The following is a 19,467-nucleotide window of genomic DNA, read 5'->3' as shown; positions in this document are numbered from 1 at the left end:
TTTATTGATAAACTTATTTTTCCTACTCAGACATAAATGAAGAAAGCTTAACTATAGCTCAGGCACCATGGCTTACACCTGTAATCCCAGCACTTTGAGAGGCTGAGACAGGTGGATCATTTGAGGTCAGGAGTTTGAGACCAGCCTGACCAACATGGCGAAACCCCATCTCTACTAAAAATACAAAAATCAACCAGGCATAGTGGCAGGCACCTGTAACCCCAGCTACTTGGGAGGCTAAGGCAGAAGAATTGCTTTAACCTGGGAGGCAGAGGTTACCGTGAGCTGGGATGGCATCATTGCACTGCAGCCTGGGCGACAGAGTGAGACTCCGTTTCAAAAAAAAAAGAAAGCTTAACTATATAGCTGACATTTTATCCTGAAGGCACACTGAGGAAGTATGAGCTAGGACAGAATGTCAGGATAGGGAGAGCCAACTAATTCTCATTTAGTCAGTAGATCCAGTACTATAATATCAAAGTGGTGTATGAAAACAGTTTTTCCCGCCAGGCACAGGGGCTCATGCCTGTAATTCCAGCACTTTGAGAGGCTGAGGTGGGCAGATCACTTGAGGTCAGGAGTTCCAGACCAGCCTGGCCAACATGATGAAACAATGTCTCTGCTATTTTTACCAATGACGAAAACCACAATCACTTTTGCACCCACCTAATAAAAATACAAAAATTAGTTTGGCATGGTGGCATGTGCCTGTAGTCCCAGCTACTCAGGAAGCTGAGGCATGAGAATCACTTGAACCTAAGAGGTGGAGATAGCAGTGAGCTGAGATCGCACCACTGCACTCCAGTCTGGGCTGCAGAGGAAGACTTTGTCTCAAAAAAAAAAAAAAAAAAGTCAGTTTTCCTTGTGTAGTAGCCTGTGGAATCATGTAGGTATGTAAGTCTTACTATTATGTGATGAGATTATCTCAGCTTTTCTGTTTTATGGCTGCTGGTGCATTTTGAGTTTCAGAATTACTTACAGAGCACAGCAAAGTGGCAGACCATTGTGACAAACTAATGCTGAAAGACGAATTGTTGAGCTAAAAAAAAAAAAGTCAGGCTTCGGAAAGGAAAATAGTTACCCTTAGCCAGACCAAAAAAAAAAAAAAAAAAAGAAAAAGTCCCCTTCTATGTCACGACCAAGTGATTGTTTGAAATTATAAGGTAGGGGAAAATTCTGAAAAGTCCCTTGTCAGGATTTATATTATTGACAAAATGTGATCGATTTTAGAAATATGAAATTAGCTGGTCTCAGAAAACTTCTAGAAATGTATCTCTATACACATATATGTAACTTTATATATATGTGTTTGTATGTATGTATGTATGTCTGTATGTATGTATGTATGTATGTATGTATCTATCTATCTATCTATCTATCTATCTATCTATCTATCTATCTATGCTTTTCTGTTTCTTGTTGTCAGCTGTGTGAGACCTGAAAACAATTTGCAGGTTTCTGTTACTATGCCAGGGATTTGCAAAGTATTACATAGCAAATATTTTAGGCTTTTCAGGTTATACTGTCTCTTTTGCAAATACTCAACTCTGTCATTCTAGAGCACAAACAGCCATAGACAATATGTAAACAAATAAGCCTGGCTGTGTTCAAATATCACTTTATTTTAAAAAACAGGTGGCACACTGAATTTGACCTAGGAGCTGTATGTAGTTAGCCAAACCCTTCTTTAGATTATTTTTATAATCTTCACAGTTGAGAAGTTTCCTGTGTCCCATATCTGAAATATCCTTGTGCGAACTGAGTCATTTATTTTTAAATATTTTTCATGCTTATATTTATAGTGTTTAATTCACTTTGTATGTGAATGTAACTAACACACATACCCATAGACAGAGTGACATACATGTAGAGGTTCTGACTGCATAAAAAAGAACACTCCAGAGGTTCTTTCTCTGATTGCTGCAGTTCTGTGATTTAAGCATTCTATGGACAGTGGAAGCCTGATCATAAATGAGAATTGACTAGCAATTGACAGGGCAGGCACATGTTCATTCAGTAGATTCAGAATAGGAATGAATCAAGTATGAAACAGGTGTGTGGATGAATCAAATAGAACAGAGGCAGAAGAAGGGGAAATGAAGGCAGAAGTCATTGAAATGAGATAGGTCAGAGGGCAAACTAAAGAACCCTAGCTGGGGGCAAAGGTAGTCTTCTGCTTCCATCTGATATACAACTTGGGGAACACTGTGTATTAGAGTTGAGCTCTAAAGCAGTGGTTCTCAAGTTATAGTGCATTGAATTCCGGGACTCTGACCCCAGAGACTCTGATTGAGAAGATCTGGAGTAGGGCCTGCAATTGCTTTTTACCATATATCCTGGATATTTTTATTCAAGTTGTCTGCAGACCACAGTTTCAAAAAAAGCTGCTCCAGACTTTTCACCTTCTCAGCTTCCTTCCCTATTTGTCTGATAGCCTGATCATCTGATCCAGAGACAGCCTCTTCTCATTTCCTTCCCTTCCTTCTCTTTTTGTGCTCTCCACCTTCCTGGTACCAACCTAAGCTGATTGTTACTAACTTCATTTCTGTTAACTCTCCTCATAAATTAAAGACATTTACCTCTGCCACTTATACACATGAAAATATATGTTGAAAAATAGCTTGCACCAAAACAAACGAGTAAAAACCACAACACTCTCCTCCATGGGCGTGCACTTCTTGTCCCCATAAGGCCATGTGAGAATCTGGAGTCTCTTACTGCTTTATATGCAAAGTCCCTAATGACCAAACAATAAGAAATGGCCAGAATAGCTAGGGTGCCGTAAGAGAGAGGACCAGGGGTGAGACACATGAGGGAGGCAGGGCCGGATCAGGAGGACATGCAGATCTTGCTAAGGGTTTTGGCCTGTATCCCAGGAGCAAGGAGAATCCATCACCACTGCCCTTCCCTAAGTCCAAGAACCACTTCATCTCTAGCTGATTGAATGTCTGGGAATGCCTTAAGGTGAGAGAAAATGAAGTGAGAGTCTTGGATGGTTCTAGGTATAGAGCTGGCTGGTGGACAGATGATGTTGCATTTCAAAAGACTGGAGACAGAGGAGGCTCGTGGTGAAATGGAAAGAGGAGCAGCTTAATTCTAGACTTTTGGTATTTAAGGAACTGATAGGACACTGGGGTGGAGGTGTACAACAGGCAGTTGGTTCTATGTCCTTGATTCTCAGGAAGGAGAGCCAGGCTTGGAACATAGATGTACGGAGACATTGGCATATAGATGCTGTTTGAACTTGCAGTTGTAGATGAGATTTCCTGGGAAAATCAATTGGAATGAGAGGAGTAAAAGATCAAGAGTTGAATCCTGAGAAATGGCAAACTTTAAAGGAAAGAAGGAGGAATTGAAACCCACAGAAATCGGTTGAAAATGAGAGGCCCGAGGGAATGTGATATAAAGGAAAGGGAGAAGAGAGATTCACAAAAGAAGGTGGGGCCAAAGGCCCTCAAGAACTCAATAAAGGAGGTGCAGCTATAAACTAGACCCATGGCTTTGGCCCCCAGCAGGTCACCAGCAGCCTTCTAACAACAATCTATTGATGGACGGGAAGTAAGGGACACAAACTGGACCGCAATGAACAGAGGACGCTGTGGGATTTACTACCTGCAAAGCAGCCACAGGCCAGAATGCACAGTAGAGTCAGAGAAGCAGTGACTCAAAGCAGCTCAGCCAGAGTGTCCTCTTCAGATCCCTGTCTTAAGCAGAATGAGGGCAAAATATCAGTTATAAAACCTGGAGAAGAGGGGAGTATCAGAGAAACACTGGTGGCATTACAGCACAGATTGTCTTGCTGTCACTGAGCAAGTGTGTTATTTGTTCCCTAAATAAACTGCAATTGCTCTTCAGCAGAAGTATGTGTACGTTTAAAATGTCCACCCTCCTAGATTTCCTGAGGCTCCTCATATTTGTATTTGTTTCCCCTTAGCACAGCAGCATTGCCTAAAAGCAGTACCAGTAAAGGACTGATAGGAAACGTTCACAGACTCCAGTTTGCAAATGCAGCTCTTTATCTACCAGACTAGGAATTTGTTTAGCTTGTGTTGTGCCCACTCTGTGCGGTGCTTTGTAGTTCTCATCGGGGAAGGCCCGCTATGGGATCACAGCGACTGTGCTAATTAAATGTCAGTGGGTTTGGGAGCTGTGGCGAGGTCTTCCCGCTCAGCTCACCAAGACCCAAGCAGGAAGGAGAGGCACGTCAGCCTTCCTGCAGCTCATTAGGGTAGGAAGTACTCAGACTCAGACAGCTTCAGTGTTCAGATCCTAAATGGATGCTGCAAGAGGGCTCACAAATGAGCTCCAAAAGGAATAAACAAACTCATGTCTATGTAGTTTTAACAGAAAACAATTTTTATTTGGGCAAGTTTTCCTTGAAAATGTTCCCCTCCATCACCCCTCATTTTATTAGCTGTATCATTGATTCTAGAAGTGTCTCATGTTTATCTTGTTTTTATCGTTGATCACGCCCTCATGTTTAACATTGACACAAACCAAGGGAGAACAAAGTAATAAACACACATATCAAGAAAATATCAATGCTTTGGGTGCAGTTGGTGACAGGCAACCAGGCCCTTTCTGGCTTCCCCTGGAGGGTCCTGACATTTTTCTTTCTTGGTTGTTCCGATCTGAGTGTGCTGTGTTGCAGGGAAACTGAGTCTTGATGTCATCAGCCTCTCCCTAAAATAACTCAGAGCCCCTTTTCTCCATGAGTGGCACGGTTCTCTAAGCGGCTACCAACTAGAAGTGCATTCACCAGGCCCCCTGTACCGTCCTCACCCGGACAGCCTGGCAGAGCTGCTCACTCCTCTCCACTCGTGCTGCCAGTGTCTTCCTGCTGCCATCTTCATTTTGTGCCTGGACAACTGCAGTAGCCTCCTGTCTCTGTCTCCGGTTAAGTCCCTCTTCAATCCACTCTCCACAGGGAAGCCAAAATGATTAATTTCACTAAAAGATCAGCTGCTCCTGTCTGTCTCCTCACCAAATATTTCCATAGCTTCTGATAAAACAGAGTATGTACGTGCTCACCAGTATGCTCAGGCGACCCTTAGTGAGCATGCTCCTGGTTACTCTTATTTTTTTCTGTTATTTTAGTTCATATTTATCGAGCATAATACATACTTACTTCGTGTCAGGTGCCATGTCTCATCTAAATATCACAATAACTCTCTGAGGTAAATGTTCATAAAGTTCTCTTAGGAACCTCACTTGCAGAAGAAGAAAGTGAAGCTTAGAGAAGCTAAATGATTTCCCTGTGGCTGTTCAGTTAACAAGGAGGATACAGTGGAGTTGAACCCAGGTCTGTCCAGAGCCCGAGATGCTAACCACTGTACAATCTCACCCTCTAGCCATGTCTGTGACTGCCCCTCTTCATTGCACCGTATGTTACAGAATCTGCCCATATCCTTCACTACCACCTGGTCCAAACGAGCACCATCTTTCACCTGGGTTATTTGCAGTAGGCTTCTGACTCTTCCTGCTTCTGTTCATCCATGCATTCTGTAGAGTCTTCTCTAACACAGTAGCAACAGTGAACCCTTAAAAATGTAACACAGATTATGTCACCTCTCTGCTCAACACTTCCACAGCAAAAGTCAACTCTTGTGTTGGCTTCACAAGTCTCCCAATATGACCTGGCCCTCTTCCCCATCTCCCGTCTCTCTCTGGCCACTTTCCTCTTTACTTATTCTGCTCAAGCCACACTGGCCTCCTGGCTGTGGCTTGGCGTCAATAACCTACTTTGTGTCTATAAGTTTCTGTTTCATAATCCTGCTTTGTATCTAGAAGTTTCTGCTAAAATGGTCTCTAACCATTTGATTTAAAACGGCAACCTCCATCCCCCAGTGCTCGTTACTTCCATCCTCTGCTTAATTTCTCCTTAGCACTTGCACATTTTGATAGATGATATATTTGTTTCTATCTCCTCCGCCAACAGAAAGTTAGCTCTAGGAGGGCAGGAGCTTTGGTCTGTTTTGTTCACTATTATAGCCCGGAAGCCTAGAGCATTATTTGTTATACATCAGAGGTTCATTAACAATTATAGAATTGTTACCGGAGGCTGGGCAAGGTGGCTCACACCTGTAATCCCAGCACTTTGGGAGGCCAAGGCAGGCAGATCATGAGGTCAGGAGTTCAAGACCAGCCTGACCTACAAGGTGAAACCCTGACTCTACTAAAAAGTACAAAAATTAGCCAGGCATGGTGGCACGTGCCTGTAATCCCAGCAACTCGAGAGACTGAGGCAGAAGAATCGCTTGAACCCAGGAGGTAGAGGTTGCAGTGAGCGGAGATCATGCCATTGCACTCCAGCCTGGGCGACACAGTGAGACTCTGTCTAAAAAACAAAACAACCAAACAAAAAAAAGAATTGTTACTAGAAAGGGGTCCTGATCCAGACCCCATTAGAGGGTTCTTGGACCTTGTGCAAGAAAGAATTTGGGGCAAGTCCATAGAGGAAAGTGGAAGCAAGTTTATTAAGAAAGTAATGGAATAAAGAATGGCTACTCCATAAACAGAGCAGCACCGAGGGCAGCTGGTTGGCTGTTTTAATGATTATTTCTTGATTATATCCTAAACAAGGGGTGGATTATTCATGAGTTTTCTAGGAAAGGGGTGGGAAATTCCTGGAACTGAAGGCTCCTGCCCTTTTTAGACCACGTAGGATAAGTTCCTGACATTGCCCTGGCATTTGTAAACCGTCATGGCACTGGTAGGAGTATCTTTAATCATGCTAATGCAATATAATTAGTGTATAATGAGCAGTAAGGACAACCAGAGGTCACTTTCATTGCCATCTTGGTTTTGGTGGGTTTTGGCCCGCTTCTTTACTGCAACCTGTTTTATCAGCAAGGTCTTTGTGACCTGTGCCTTGTGCCAACCTCCTATCTCATCCTGTGACTAAGAATGCCTAACCTCCTGGGAATGTAGCCCAGTAGATCTCAGTCTCATTTTATCCAGCCCCTATTTAAGATGGAGTCACTCTGGTTCAAATGCCTCTGAAAGAATGAACATACAAGGCATATATTAATTATTGTGTTTAGCTCATGATGGCTTAGGTCATAGGAGAATTCTGTTTTAGTATTGAATGAGAGAAGTGGGTCTTTATGTTATGTTAATATTGCATATAAAGTACTTCATGTATCTGAAACTATTAATAACATCATTTTACTTATAGATAATTCATGACCTCATTGTATAATCCCCAAGACGCTTACAATGCAGACAGTAACTGTTCATATATCTATATGTTTATGTTCAATACCCCTCTTTAAATGGCTTCTTTACCAGTTGGTTATATATTTCTTAAGAAAGGACAATAAGTTTTTCTAAATGAGTTTTTCTTTACATTTTCTCTTTCTTCCCTTCCTCTCCTTACTTTTCATGCCCTCTCTTTGTCTTTTCATTTGCAACCTGGGTCATTTAACTTCTGAATGACTAGATAACATTTAAAGGGTGTTGGGTGTCACAGAATGAACAAGTAACAAAATATATCTGCTCAAAATTCTTTGTCTCTTTTCAGTTTAATTCAATTGATCTGAATCCCTACTTAGAGTTGAAATTCACCTTGCCACCTCATTTCCTCCTTTATTAGGTTTGCCTTTGAAACGCAGAAGTTCATTTGAGCAGTAATTCTCTCACCTTTAAGAACCACTCTCTCACAAAAGCTGACCTTTTTTTTTTTTTTTAAGCAGCTGTTGATTAGACAGTTAAACAGAGAGATAGCAATGGCATATTTCTCAGTCTGACATAACTCAGAAATAGAAAGCTGAAGAAACCTGAAGTTGAAATGCTTTCAAGCAATTGAGCTTAAAGTTCCTGAAAATTATCTCGTAGTGCTGCTTCTCAGCTCCCCACATTCCACCCCCGATTTTACATCTGGCTAATTTGCGCACTTCAGATTGGATTCCTGAGCGCACACTGGCAGTGTGAGAACTGTTGCGGAACTCATCATTATAATTTCAAGCCTCTAATTAACCCACTTTAAAGTGGCTTTGTCAAGACTATGAGCAACAGAAAAGCAATTGACTCATTCTTGGAATAGGTATATCATAGAGAAAAGTAGAATAGTAAGATTGTGCTCTTCACTAAGCCTCATTGGTTCAGGAACTTAAGGAGCATTAAGAGCACAGATCCTGCAGTAATTCTCTTTGGTATATTATTGCAGGTGTTGTTATTTCACAGTTACGTAAATTAGACATAAAAAGGTCAAACGACTTGAACGTGCTACCATAAAAGGTCAGTGATAAAGCCAGAAATCATTTCTCAGTGTCGATCAGAAGCCACCCCCCATGCCCCACAGCAATTACTTTGAGAACAGGAACCCTCTAAGTTTTCCCAGTCAACCACAGGTACTAATTTAACATGGTCCAACATCTCAAAAAGATGACTTTCTTCACCTTTTGATGTTTGCTTTAAAAAAATCCCCAGAAACAGTGAAAGAATCAGAATGCTTTTAAAAGATAAGTGATGCTATCATTCCCATTTTTCTTATTGTTGTATATAAATGACTAGGAATTAAAACATTTCTGGCCAGGCACGGTAGCTAAAGCCTGTAACCCCAGGACTTTGGGAGGCTGAGGTGGGCAGATCACAAGGTCAAGAGATCTCAAGACCATCCTGGCCAATATGGTGAAACCCCATCTCTACTAAACATACAAAAAAATTAGCTGGTCGTGGTGGTACGTGCCTGTAGTCCCAGCTACTCAGGAGGCTGAGGCAGGAGAATCGCTTGAACCTGGGAGGCGGAGGTTGCCGTGAGCCAAGATTGTGCCACTGCACTCCAGCCTAGGTGATAGAGCAAGACTCTGTCTCAAAAAACAAACAAACAGTCAAACAAACAAAACACCACATTTCTCATATTTACATATAATATTGTAATTCATCATTTTCTAAAAACTCAATTTATTTCAGAAAATTAAACACATATGCCATTAAAATTGAACTAATAAATAAGCAAAAAATACTCTATGCCATCCTTCCATCCATCCGTCCATCCATCCTTCCATCCGTCCATCCATCTATCCATCCAAAAAGTATTTGTTAAACAACTCTTCTGTGCCAGACACTGTCCTAGATTATGAATACAACAGTAAACAAAACGAAATCCCTGTCCTTCTGTAAACTACATTCTAGGTGGAGGACATACTAAAATCAAATGAAGAATATTTCATACTCACATATTGTCTGAATTATCATGGAGAAAGATTCTTCTGTTCTGCTAGTGTTTCCCAAACCACACTTGAAATATGTGGGAGGGGACATGGATGGGAAATATCCAGCAAATTCATTTCTGGATGCTGGAAGAAGCAACTCAAGTAATATTACCTGGTCATCTCTGGATCTGAGGAAAGCATATTATTTCCTGTGTGGGAGTAGTGAGACCCAGAAATTTCAAAGACTTGTCTTTAGTTACATCAAAAAGAAATAAGGTTGAAGAGATGTCTCTTTTCCATCAGTTCTACATAACGAAAGCAAAAACTCCTAGTGTACCTAATTTCAGGGTTTCCCAGAAATCAGTTTCTATGTCTATCTGTGCTTTAGATAACCCCACTTCACATGTGGAATTAGTTTCTTTTCTTGCTTCCTCACCCTGAAATGTTTTAACTCTTTTGACTAGGACACTACCGTAATGATTACTTTAGAATATTTTTGGTGGAATAGTGATTTCAGATAAGATGATCTACGTACACATTATTTTGTTTCATTTCATTTTAGTCACTCAGAAAATATTGATATAGATTCTTACATGGATATCAAAACCAATTAAGAATTATACCTCATTAAATTTCACATGAAAAATACAAAATAGTAAACATTTTCCATTAAAGTGATGAATTATTTATAAAATCTTAAATCAGTAGTTTCTGAAGTATCAAAGTAGAAGTAGGAGAAGGTATAACCTGTTTTAGTTGAAAATGGAACTAAAGAATAAAATTTGCCTTAAATAACTGTAGGGAAAAATCTTGGTTTAGGAGATAAATTTTTTATCTCTTTTCATGAAAATAAACATATAAATTAATTCATAAACTAATATATTTCATATATATTACATATAATTATACAAACCTCCTGGGATTAAAGTAGTTTTTACTCTTTTAGTACATGTCTTAGTCCATTTTCTGTTGCTATAAGAGAGTAACTGAGACTGGGCAATTTATAAAGACAAGAGATTTATCTAGTGGCTGGGAAGTCCAAGATGCAGGCATCTGCATCTGGTCACCTTCTGGTGAGGGTCTCGTGCTGCATCATCACATGGTGGAGAAAGGAAAAGGAAGCAAGCATGTGCTACCATGGCAAAGCCCAAAGCAGCCTTTCTGCACAACCTCCTGCTCTCAAGATACCAAGTCCAGTCCCTTGAGAGCGCAAATGCACTCACTTCCTCTGAAAATTAACCCAGTCCCCTCAGGAGCAGCATTAATCCCTCTTAATGACCTAATCACTTCCCAAAGACCCTACCTCCCAAAATCACCAGACTGGGGGCAAAATTTCCAACACATGCACTCTGGGTGACACACTCCATGCAAAGCATTATGGAAATTCATGAGCCCAGAAATTAGAAGCTATGGGTGACAAATAACCAATTGTTTAAAATTAAGTGGAGCATATTTTGTATTTCTGATCCTAATCTCAATTGTTTTGAAAATGTGTTCAGTGAATGTACTGCTATAGAGTATCTACATGTTAACATTTCTCCTGTATGCTTTTAAAGGAAAAAAAAAAAAACTTTAAAAACACTTGATTCTTTTATGTTTAAGTTTGGTTTAAAAAAAAAAAAACTGGTGGATTTTCACTCAAGAATCCAAATTGCTTATGGTGATAACATCTACTATCTATTAGAACAGTGGTTTACAAATGTTAGCAGGATTGAAATCACTTGGAGGGCTCGTTAAAACAGATTGTGGGGTGCAGCAGGAGAGGGGTGTACTCCTTTGTAGTTTCTGATTTGGAAAGCTTGAGGTGGGGCCAAAGAACTTGCATTTCTAATATGCTTCCTGGTAATGCTATTTAGCTGTCCCAGAAACTCCATTTTGAGAACCATTCTATTAGGATGAGTGTTAGCAATCTGTAGGAAGGTTAGCTCCATCAAACGTCACAACACGTTGTTATGCTTGATGATAAAATCATAGTACAAAGATAGCATACTTACTAAAAACTGCCCTAAATCATTTTAAAGTGCATTTTTTTGTGGAACGTTTTCCTCCTTTTTTTCTCTCCTGCTTTGCCCTGCTTCAAGGGTTGAGCTGTCATGAATCATTTATTTATTATCATCACTAAGGTCTTTTATCAATCTTACTATAGTTTAAGACAGACCCTAATGAGTAGGAGTCTAAATCATTTGAAATTAGGACATGTTTGCTTCTTTTTTTTTTTTTTTTGAGACGGAGTCTCGCTCTGTGGCCCAGGCTGGAGTGCAGTGGCCGGATCTCAGCTCACTGCAAGCTCCACCTCCCGGGTTTATGCCATTCTCCTGCCTCAGCCTCCCCAGTAGCTGGGACTACAGGTGCCCACCACCTCGCCTGGCTAGTTTTTTGTTTCTTTTTTTAGTAGAGACGGGGTTTCACCGTGTTAGCCAGGATGGTCTCAATCGCCTGACCTCGTGATCTGCCCGTCTAGGCCTCCCAAAGTGCTGGGATTACAGGCTTGAGCCACCGCGCCCGGCCGCTTCATTTTTTAATTCTGGCAAATTTCTTGTTATTTTACACCTATGTTCGTCTTAGTTTGGCTACCATTATAAAGGAAATAACAAACTGATAGCTAAGAACCATAGTGGATTTTTAAAAAGATAATAGATAAACGTAACTTACAATATTTTTAAAACTCCTTGGGTGAAGGTTGTATAGTGCAGAGTGATGCTGGTGGCATTCTAGAGTCGCTCCTTCAGTACTGCTGGGGAGGGAAGGGATCAGTTCCTTACTTTCCTACAGTGTGTGGGGTTTGTGGTGTGTGTGTGTGTGTGTGTTTGTGTGTGTGCGCGTGTGTGTGTGTGATGAGAGAAAGCTGTCTTTAGAGCTCATGATTTCCTTTAGGTCTGTGGTCCTTTGTTCTGGTTGTCCATGAATCCTCCAGAGCTGTCTTGCAAGGTACTCGAGAGTTTGTGTTGTCTCTTCCCGAGGTTTGTCTGTATTCTTTGGAATGATCACCCCTGCTGTCCTTTCTGTCCACTGCCACATTTTCCTTCTGGCTGTGCTTTCTTTAAGGCTTTCTCTTTAGATTCTCAAAAACCTATTTTGAAAGTTGAGAAACATGAACATTGCTTCTTTCTTTTTCCATTCCAGTTATATACCAAAATCTACTCAAGATGATATGGACAACTCTGTTTGACTAGGGAACAAGGGTGTCTGGGAAAGAAAGAAGGACAAGAATTAACTTTCCAAGAAAGACAGATTTGTTAGCTTTTCTAACTAATCCATTCCATTGTACTATTTGGTGGGGTATAAGGGCTTTCATCTGCTTCCCATGGCCCATCTCATACTCTTTCCCATTTTTCCTCCTGACTTTCCCCTCCCGCTCTACTCTAAGGTTCTCAACCCCTCCGGAAACTACTATCTCCTCTTTGAGAAAAGAGTGCATACAGCCCTTCATGTGTCTTCTGAATTGTTTAGCTTCAGATTATGCTGGATATTCCTGGTGGTTTCTGGCTGCCTCAATTCTGCTGACTAAAGTGGGGAGAATGTGCTCCTCCCTACTAGGAATTCCTGAAGCTGATCTTCTAAAGTGGTCTAAGTACCAAATATTCACTTGCCATAGAGCCATAGTGAATGTTTTCTGACTGAGACCACACAGTTGAGTCTCATGTGGGAAAGCCTTTTCTTCTTTCTCACAGGACTCTGACCTTACTAACGGAGGAGTAATTCTGGCATCAGTATTTGGGAAGATCAGTTATTTTTTCTTTGGTCTGTGTTCTTTATGAAGGACCTCACAGTACTGCAAGGAACCCTGAGCAGATGGCACCATGCCCAAATGGATCCTGTCTTATCCCCAAATTCCGTATTTAAGAGAAAGGAAAAAAGAGATGAATAGAATCTCAGTTTATCTTGCCATAGTCGAGAGAAAAGTTCCTTGGTGGTTTTTATTAACTTCCTAGGGCTGCCATAACAAATATCCACAACTTGGAAGCTCGCAATGGCAGACATTTCTTGTCTTACGGTTCTGGAAGCTGAAAGTCCTAAGCCAAGGTGTTAGCAGGAACGTGCTCTCTCTGAAGGCCCTCGAGGAGGATCCTTCCTTGCCTCTTTTCAGTGTCTGGTGTTTGCCAGCAGTTCTTGGCATATGTTGGCTTATATCACTCCAGTATCTCCTGTGTCATTACATGGCATTCTCCTTTTGTGTCTAACTGTGCCCGTATTTCCCTGTTCTTGTAAGGACTCTAGTCGTAGGATTAAGGCCCACCCTAATCCAGTGTGACCTCATTTAACTTCATCACAGCTGCAAACTCCTGTTTCTGAATAAGATCACATTCATAGGTACCAGGAGACAAGATTTGAACATGTGTATCTTTTTGGCTTGATTTGGACACAATTCAACCCATCACAGTATTCTGTGTTTGAACTCACACAGGCATTTAGTGTAGCTCCCAATTCCCTTCTAGTCCTCTTCTCATTGCCCATCCTCCATGGCTTGGCTCATGGGATCCCTCTCTCTATGCAGAACCACTTCCTCATGCCATTCTTTCTTCCTCCTTTCTACCTGGACATTTCATCCATTCTTTAAAACCTTTATCAGATGCACTTCTTACATGGTTCCTTTCCTCGTGCCACCAAATCTAATGTGATTCCTTGTAATTCTGCCCTCATTTTTCCTTGTATTAATTACATGTCTATCATTGTTTTAATTCCTCCAACTAGAAAGTCGGTTGCCTGAAAGAAGAAAATAAGTATTGCTCATCTCTATCATCCCACGGTAGCTAAAACCGTGCTTTGCACTTTACAGGGTCACAGAATCAGAGAAAAAAAAAAAGCAGATGTTTTGAAAACAAGAGGCTTCCATATTTTGCACACTAGAATAGGTAAAGCCTTAGTTTTTGCCCCCTTCTGCTGATTTTTCTCTGCTTCAAATAGGGGTAGTGTTTGGCATGAAGGCATTGTATTGTAATACAATTGCCTGAATATACAAGGCAATTATTCTGACTTCAGGCTCCAGCTCACTTTGTGATCTTGGGAAAGCCAATTGCTATGTCACAGTTTTACCAATTAATAAAATTGGAACTCACATAAAGAAAATACAGATGAAAAGTAGTAAGGAATAATTATTATTGAATGTCATTGAAGTATGGTTTCTTGATTTTTTTTCTCCATCCTTACTTGGACCTGAACTGAAATGAACATTAAAATCCTAGTGATAAGAAGATAAATGTGAAATGGATAATAAAGGATACCACTAAAAATAAAAAGCCCAAGTCTGTCATCTTTATTCCCTAATCTTGGATTCAAAAAATACATGGTGTTGCTCAAAGACCCTGCTGCAGGTTATATATGTTTATGTATAAGGTTTGCATTTATGTGTCTGTCTGTATTTTATGAATATATACATATACATGTTTTTATTCCTATTGAGTGATGCATCTGTATTTAAATTACAAATGTGTCATGATTGATAATGATATGCATGATTTTCCTTTTGTCTTCAACATATAATGAAAGAATCTCTTGGTAGTCTTTCCTGTGGGGAATGTCTTTATTTTTTCTTAAGGCTGACTATCCACCAATGCTTTGGATCCTCTCCTCACTAATCTGTATGCATGCACTATATCTACCCATGTGTTCATTGCATTGTTACAAAGCTTTAATATTATGATATGTAATAAATTATCTCAGGCCTAGTTTTTCTATTTGTAATAAGGACCTAATAAGTGTTCCTTGTTGCTAAAATTCTTTTGAAACTGCATACTAACTGGGTGGGCATCATTTGCACACCATATATAAAACAATTGCTACCATTTTGGCTCATAAAGATTGTTGTGGAATACAAGTATTTCTAAGACCCAGAGATTTCCCCCCATGGCAAATTCAGACTCTCATTATCATTAATATTGATTGTTGGTTGGCTTTCTGGAACATGTTTGTATAGTGACATCAGCTAATTTCAAGTCCTGTTGGGAGCATCTTTGTCAATAGTAAAGTTGGCTATCGTTAAAACAGCAGTCCTTGAATATCTTCATTAGCAGTTTTTCAGTTTTTAATTAGGTTCTAAATTAGATTTCTTATTGTTACAACTCTCCACAGATGTGCCATACTTGTGCAGAAACTTACCAGGTATTTTTACCTTTGGTTTCCAAAGCACATAATAGTAAATGGTGTGATTGCTGCTTTGGATGCTGGGGTTTTTTTCTGTTTTTTTTTTTTTTTTTAAGTCATATGAAAGGATACATGGCATATAAAAGTGTGGAGTAGACAAATGTGGCTAAAGAGTCCATCACTAAGACAACCGAATATCTTTGGTTGGCAGTGCGTTCATTCTACAGAATATTTTAAATCAGATTGCATGTATAGGGGACTAAATCCTTTAAAAACTATTGAGCATATGTTAATTGGCTTCTAAGACATTGTATTGTGCTTTCAGTAAACTGTTAATTTGGACCAGGAAAGCTCTGTATTGATATCAGTCATTTTTATGCATTTCACAGTCATCAAGATATTCCGTAATTCTTTTGCATTTTGTCTATATAATAGGAATGCTATCCTTGCTTTATCATATAGGGTTCCATTCAACATTGATTGGGTACCCAATAAAAGTGGAACTCACATTAAAAAAACACAGATGAAAAGTACTAAGAAATAATTATTATTAAATGTCATCAAAGTGTAGTTTCTTGATTTTTTTTTTACCTTGTCCTTACTTGGACCCAAACTGAAATGAACATTAAAATCCCAATGGTAAGAAGATAAATGTGAAATGGATAATAAAGGATGCCACTAAAAATGGTTATTTCCTTCCTCCAAATAGCTTATAATCTATTGGAATACATATGAGTACATAAATAACTATCAAACAAGAAAAAATATTAAAATATTTTCTTTCTACAAATACTAGAATTTGTACCATTGTCTGATTTCTAATCAGATTTATTTGCCCTTCTTCTTTACAGAGGATGAAACAGAGAGATAATTCATTGAGGCTTAAGAGTTGTCGTCCACTTTAAATTTATGAATATATGTTACTAACTAGCCCATTTCTTCATTGATTTCAACAAATATTTATTGAGTCTATTTTATGTATCAAGTTCTGTTTTTGGCGCCGAGAACAAAGAGATGAGTAAGACCAGGCCCTTTATTTGAGGATGTCACAGACCACTGGAGAGAAATAATAGTTACTCAGATACAACATGAGAAATTTCATAATATAGATATGTGCAGGGCGCTATCAGAACACAGAACAGGGAGGAGCAAATAAGCCTCATTAGTCAAGACCCTCTATTACAAAGAATATGAAAGATTTCCAGGTAGAAAAAAAGTGAAGTTTTCTCTGTTTTGTTTGTATTGTTCTTTTTCAATTATATATTTCAAATTTTCAAAGATATGTAAAGATGGCTTATCTAATCATGAATGAAAATATTGTTCTAATACTTTGAACATGTGAAGGGAGGCCTAGGTGGGTGTTTTTTTGTTTGTTTGTTTTTGAGTCCCTTTTAGAACGCCTCTTCTCTGCAATAAAACAAGACAAATGCAGAATCATGTCATTAAGTCAACAGGAGGAAGAGAGGCCCACAAATGTTTCTGTTAAGCAGGATATACTAACTGAAAATGATTTGTATAGATCTGTTTACTATTACATTAAATAACATTATTGGTTTCTTAAAATAACTGCAGCAATTTTTGACCCTATGAAGTGATCGTAAAGAAGTAAAAGTTTTTTAATAAATAAACTTAGGAGAAATTATTCAAATTACTATCTCACCTTGGGAGACTATCAGTTATGTAAGATTTAAAGAGTTCCAGTATTTAAGTATCTCTTTTTTATGTGTTGTTGACCTTACCCAACAAAACTATAGATCTCATTATTTACAACTCTCTTTATACTCCATGACTTTACCCAGGCAGCTGAATATTGCCGGAGGAAAACACACAAATATGGTTCCTGGCCTCCCTTTGACCATAACATAAGGGAGACCCTTAAGGCTTCCTGGCAGTACTACTGTATTTCCAAGTCCATGTACTTTCACTAGCTATTTTATAGCTGCTTTTCATCAGTTATCCAACACCTCCTCTCTCGTCCTCATTATCAGCTTCCTACTGCACTGAGAAAAAAAGTAACCAGAAAAGAACTTCTCAGTGTTCCCATCATCACAACCACCCAACCTCCTGAATCTGTGCCCATATTCCCTGCTGTCTCTAAGGGTAAATTTATTCCTATCTAAGGCAAACCCCTTTACAAATGTTCTAGATCATTCCATTCTCACCTAGTCAAGATGTTGCTCTAGTGAATAGTCCCTTTCAAAACCAAACAAACACGATGTTCTATTTTCCGTATTTAAAAAATCCACCTTTATCCCTGCCCTTTTATCTACCTGCCATCCTATTTCTTGGCTCTCCCTCACACCTGCAGTCCTCAAGAGTTGTTTCTACTCACTCTCCTTGTATATACCTCCTCGCCTCCCATTCTTTTTTAAACTCACTACAATTAAGCTTTGGTATCCACCACTTCCTAAAACTGCTGCTGTGAAGCTTTTCAGTGATTTCTGAGTTGCTAAACCAAATGACATTTCCCTGTCCTCCTTTGGTTGGACTTACCTGCCGCATTTAATGCAGATAATCACTCCCTCCCTCTTGAAATTATTTATTCCCTTGGCTGCAATACACCTGGCTGCATGGGGTTTTGTTCCTACCTTGCTTAACCAACTTTCTTAGTCTAATTTGCTGGTGTCTTTTCTCTTACTAACCTATATTAGAGTTCCGTGGAGCTCCTTTCTCTGTCTAAGCTCACTTTTAGGTGATCTCACTAAGGCTCATGATTTTAAGTATCAGCCATATACTGACGACCCCTCCATGCACAGCTCCAGCCCTGACCTCTGCCCAGAATTCCTGACAAACAAATCCAACAGCCCACTCCTCATCTAAAGCTTCACATGTCCACAACCAAAGTCCTGATTTTATCCTGCTAAATGTACTCCTCCTACATTTTTTCTTAGTAAATGGCAAACAAATCCAATAGCCCACTCCTCGTCTAAAGCTTCACATGTCCACAAAGTCCTGATTTTATCCTGCTAAATGTACTCCTCCTACATTTTTTCTTAGTAAATGACATTTCTAAACTATTAATTGCTCAGGTCAATAACTTTGGAATCATCCTTAATTCTCTTTCTTTCATGCCCCAGATCCAATCAGTAAAGAAATCATGCCAGTTTTGCCTTCAAGAACTGGCCACTTCTTAAAACATGCTGAGGTACCTAAATGATTACAGTAATTTTATGCTTTCAAACTCATTGAGATTTTTAGAAACCCCTATAAGTCACAACAAGTTTCATGACTATGGTTTGTAATAAAAATGTGTATAATTCAAATTTAGTTCAAAAAAACATAAATAGAAAATAGGAAATGGTTTTTTTGAGTGATTGATTAATGACCCTGAAAACCAATTCTGAAATAACAATTTTCAAAATGATTTGCTCTAGAGCAACATCAGTGTAATGAATATTTAGCTTACCAAATTATCACTTATAAGGATAATGTTCATTTGGTTTTCTAGGTTCTGAATTATTATTTAAAATTCATCTCCATGATTATAATCACAGTTTGTATTAAGATCTCATGAATCATAGGAAAACTTATCGCTCTATTATGTTGATAAAATACTGGCTCTACCATTTTCTAGCGATGTTATCACAAACAAGTTCCTCACACTCTCCGTGCTTCAGTTTCCTCATCTGTCAATGGCAATAATAAAGAGTGCCTACCACTGAATTTCTTAGTAGGTTCAAGTAAGATCATGTACTTGAAGTACTTAGAATTAGTACCTGGCATGGAGTTGGAGGCAGGCACTGTGCTAGGAATGAGAGAGTTCTGTGGTAGAGTCTTTGTTAGTAGAAGCCCTCAGGAAATTTAAGCATTAATAGGATATTTGATAAGTGAAAGACATTGCAAGATTTCAGGAATTGCTCGAGACAACCATAAAAGAGACATCTGAAGGCAACATGTATTACTAATGTACACAGTGAGAGAACTAGCCAGCAAATGCTGTAGACATTCAAATGAGAGAGAAAGATGACTTCCACCACCAGCAGTTTAAAATAATTTATGGTGAAATTTTTGCTTTTTTAAATGCCCAATTTCAATGACAATAAAATCAAGATCTATACCCAGAAAGCACTAATTTTGGCTTACAAACGTGCAGAAACATAGGACTTTATACCAACTACTAATGTAGAGCTTAGATTACATGCTATAAGAGAAACTCTTCTGAAATACAGATACCTATTTATGTGTGTGTAGGAAAAACACACATTTATATTGTCCCCACTACTCACTGATT

The 19,467-nt window shown here is 39.2% G+C and overlaps 1 protein-coding gene across 3 annotated transcripts in view; it reads left to right on the top strand.

Moving 5' to 3' along the window:
• Positions 1-19,467, top strand: part of ITPR2 (inositol 1,4,5-trisphosphate receptor type 2) — a 491,137-nt gene that overhangs the window by 363,175 nt on the left and 108,495 nt on the right. The gene's annotated exons all lie outside the window — the stretch shown is intronic.

This window comes from Papio anubis, chromosome 9, assembly GCF_008728515.1.
Source record: "Papio anubis isolate 15944 chromosome 9, Panubis1.0, whole genome shotgun sequence".
NCBI classification, from domain to species: Eukaryota; Metazoa; Chordata; class Mammalia; order Primates; family Cercopithecidae; genus Papio; species Papio anubis.
This window is presented reverse-complemented; position numbering and strand designations above follow the sequence as displayed.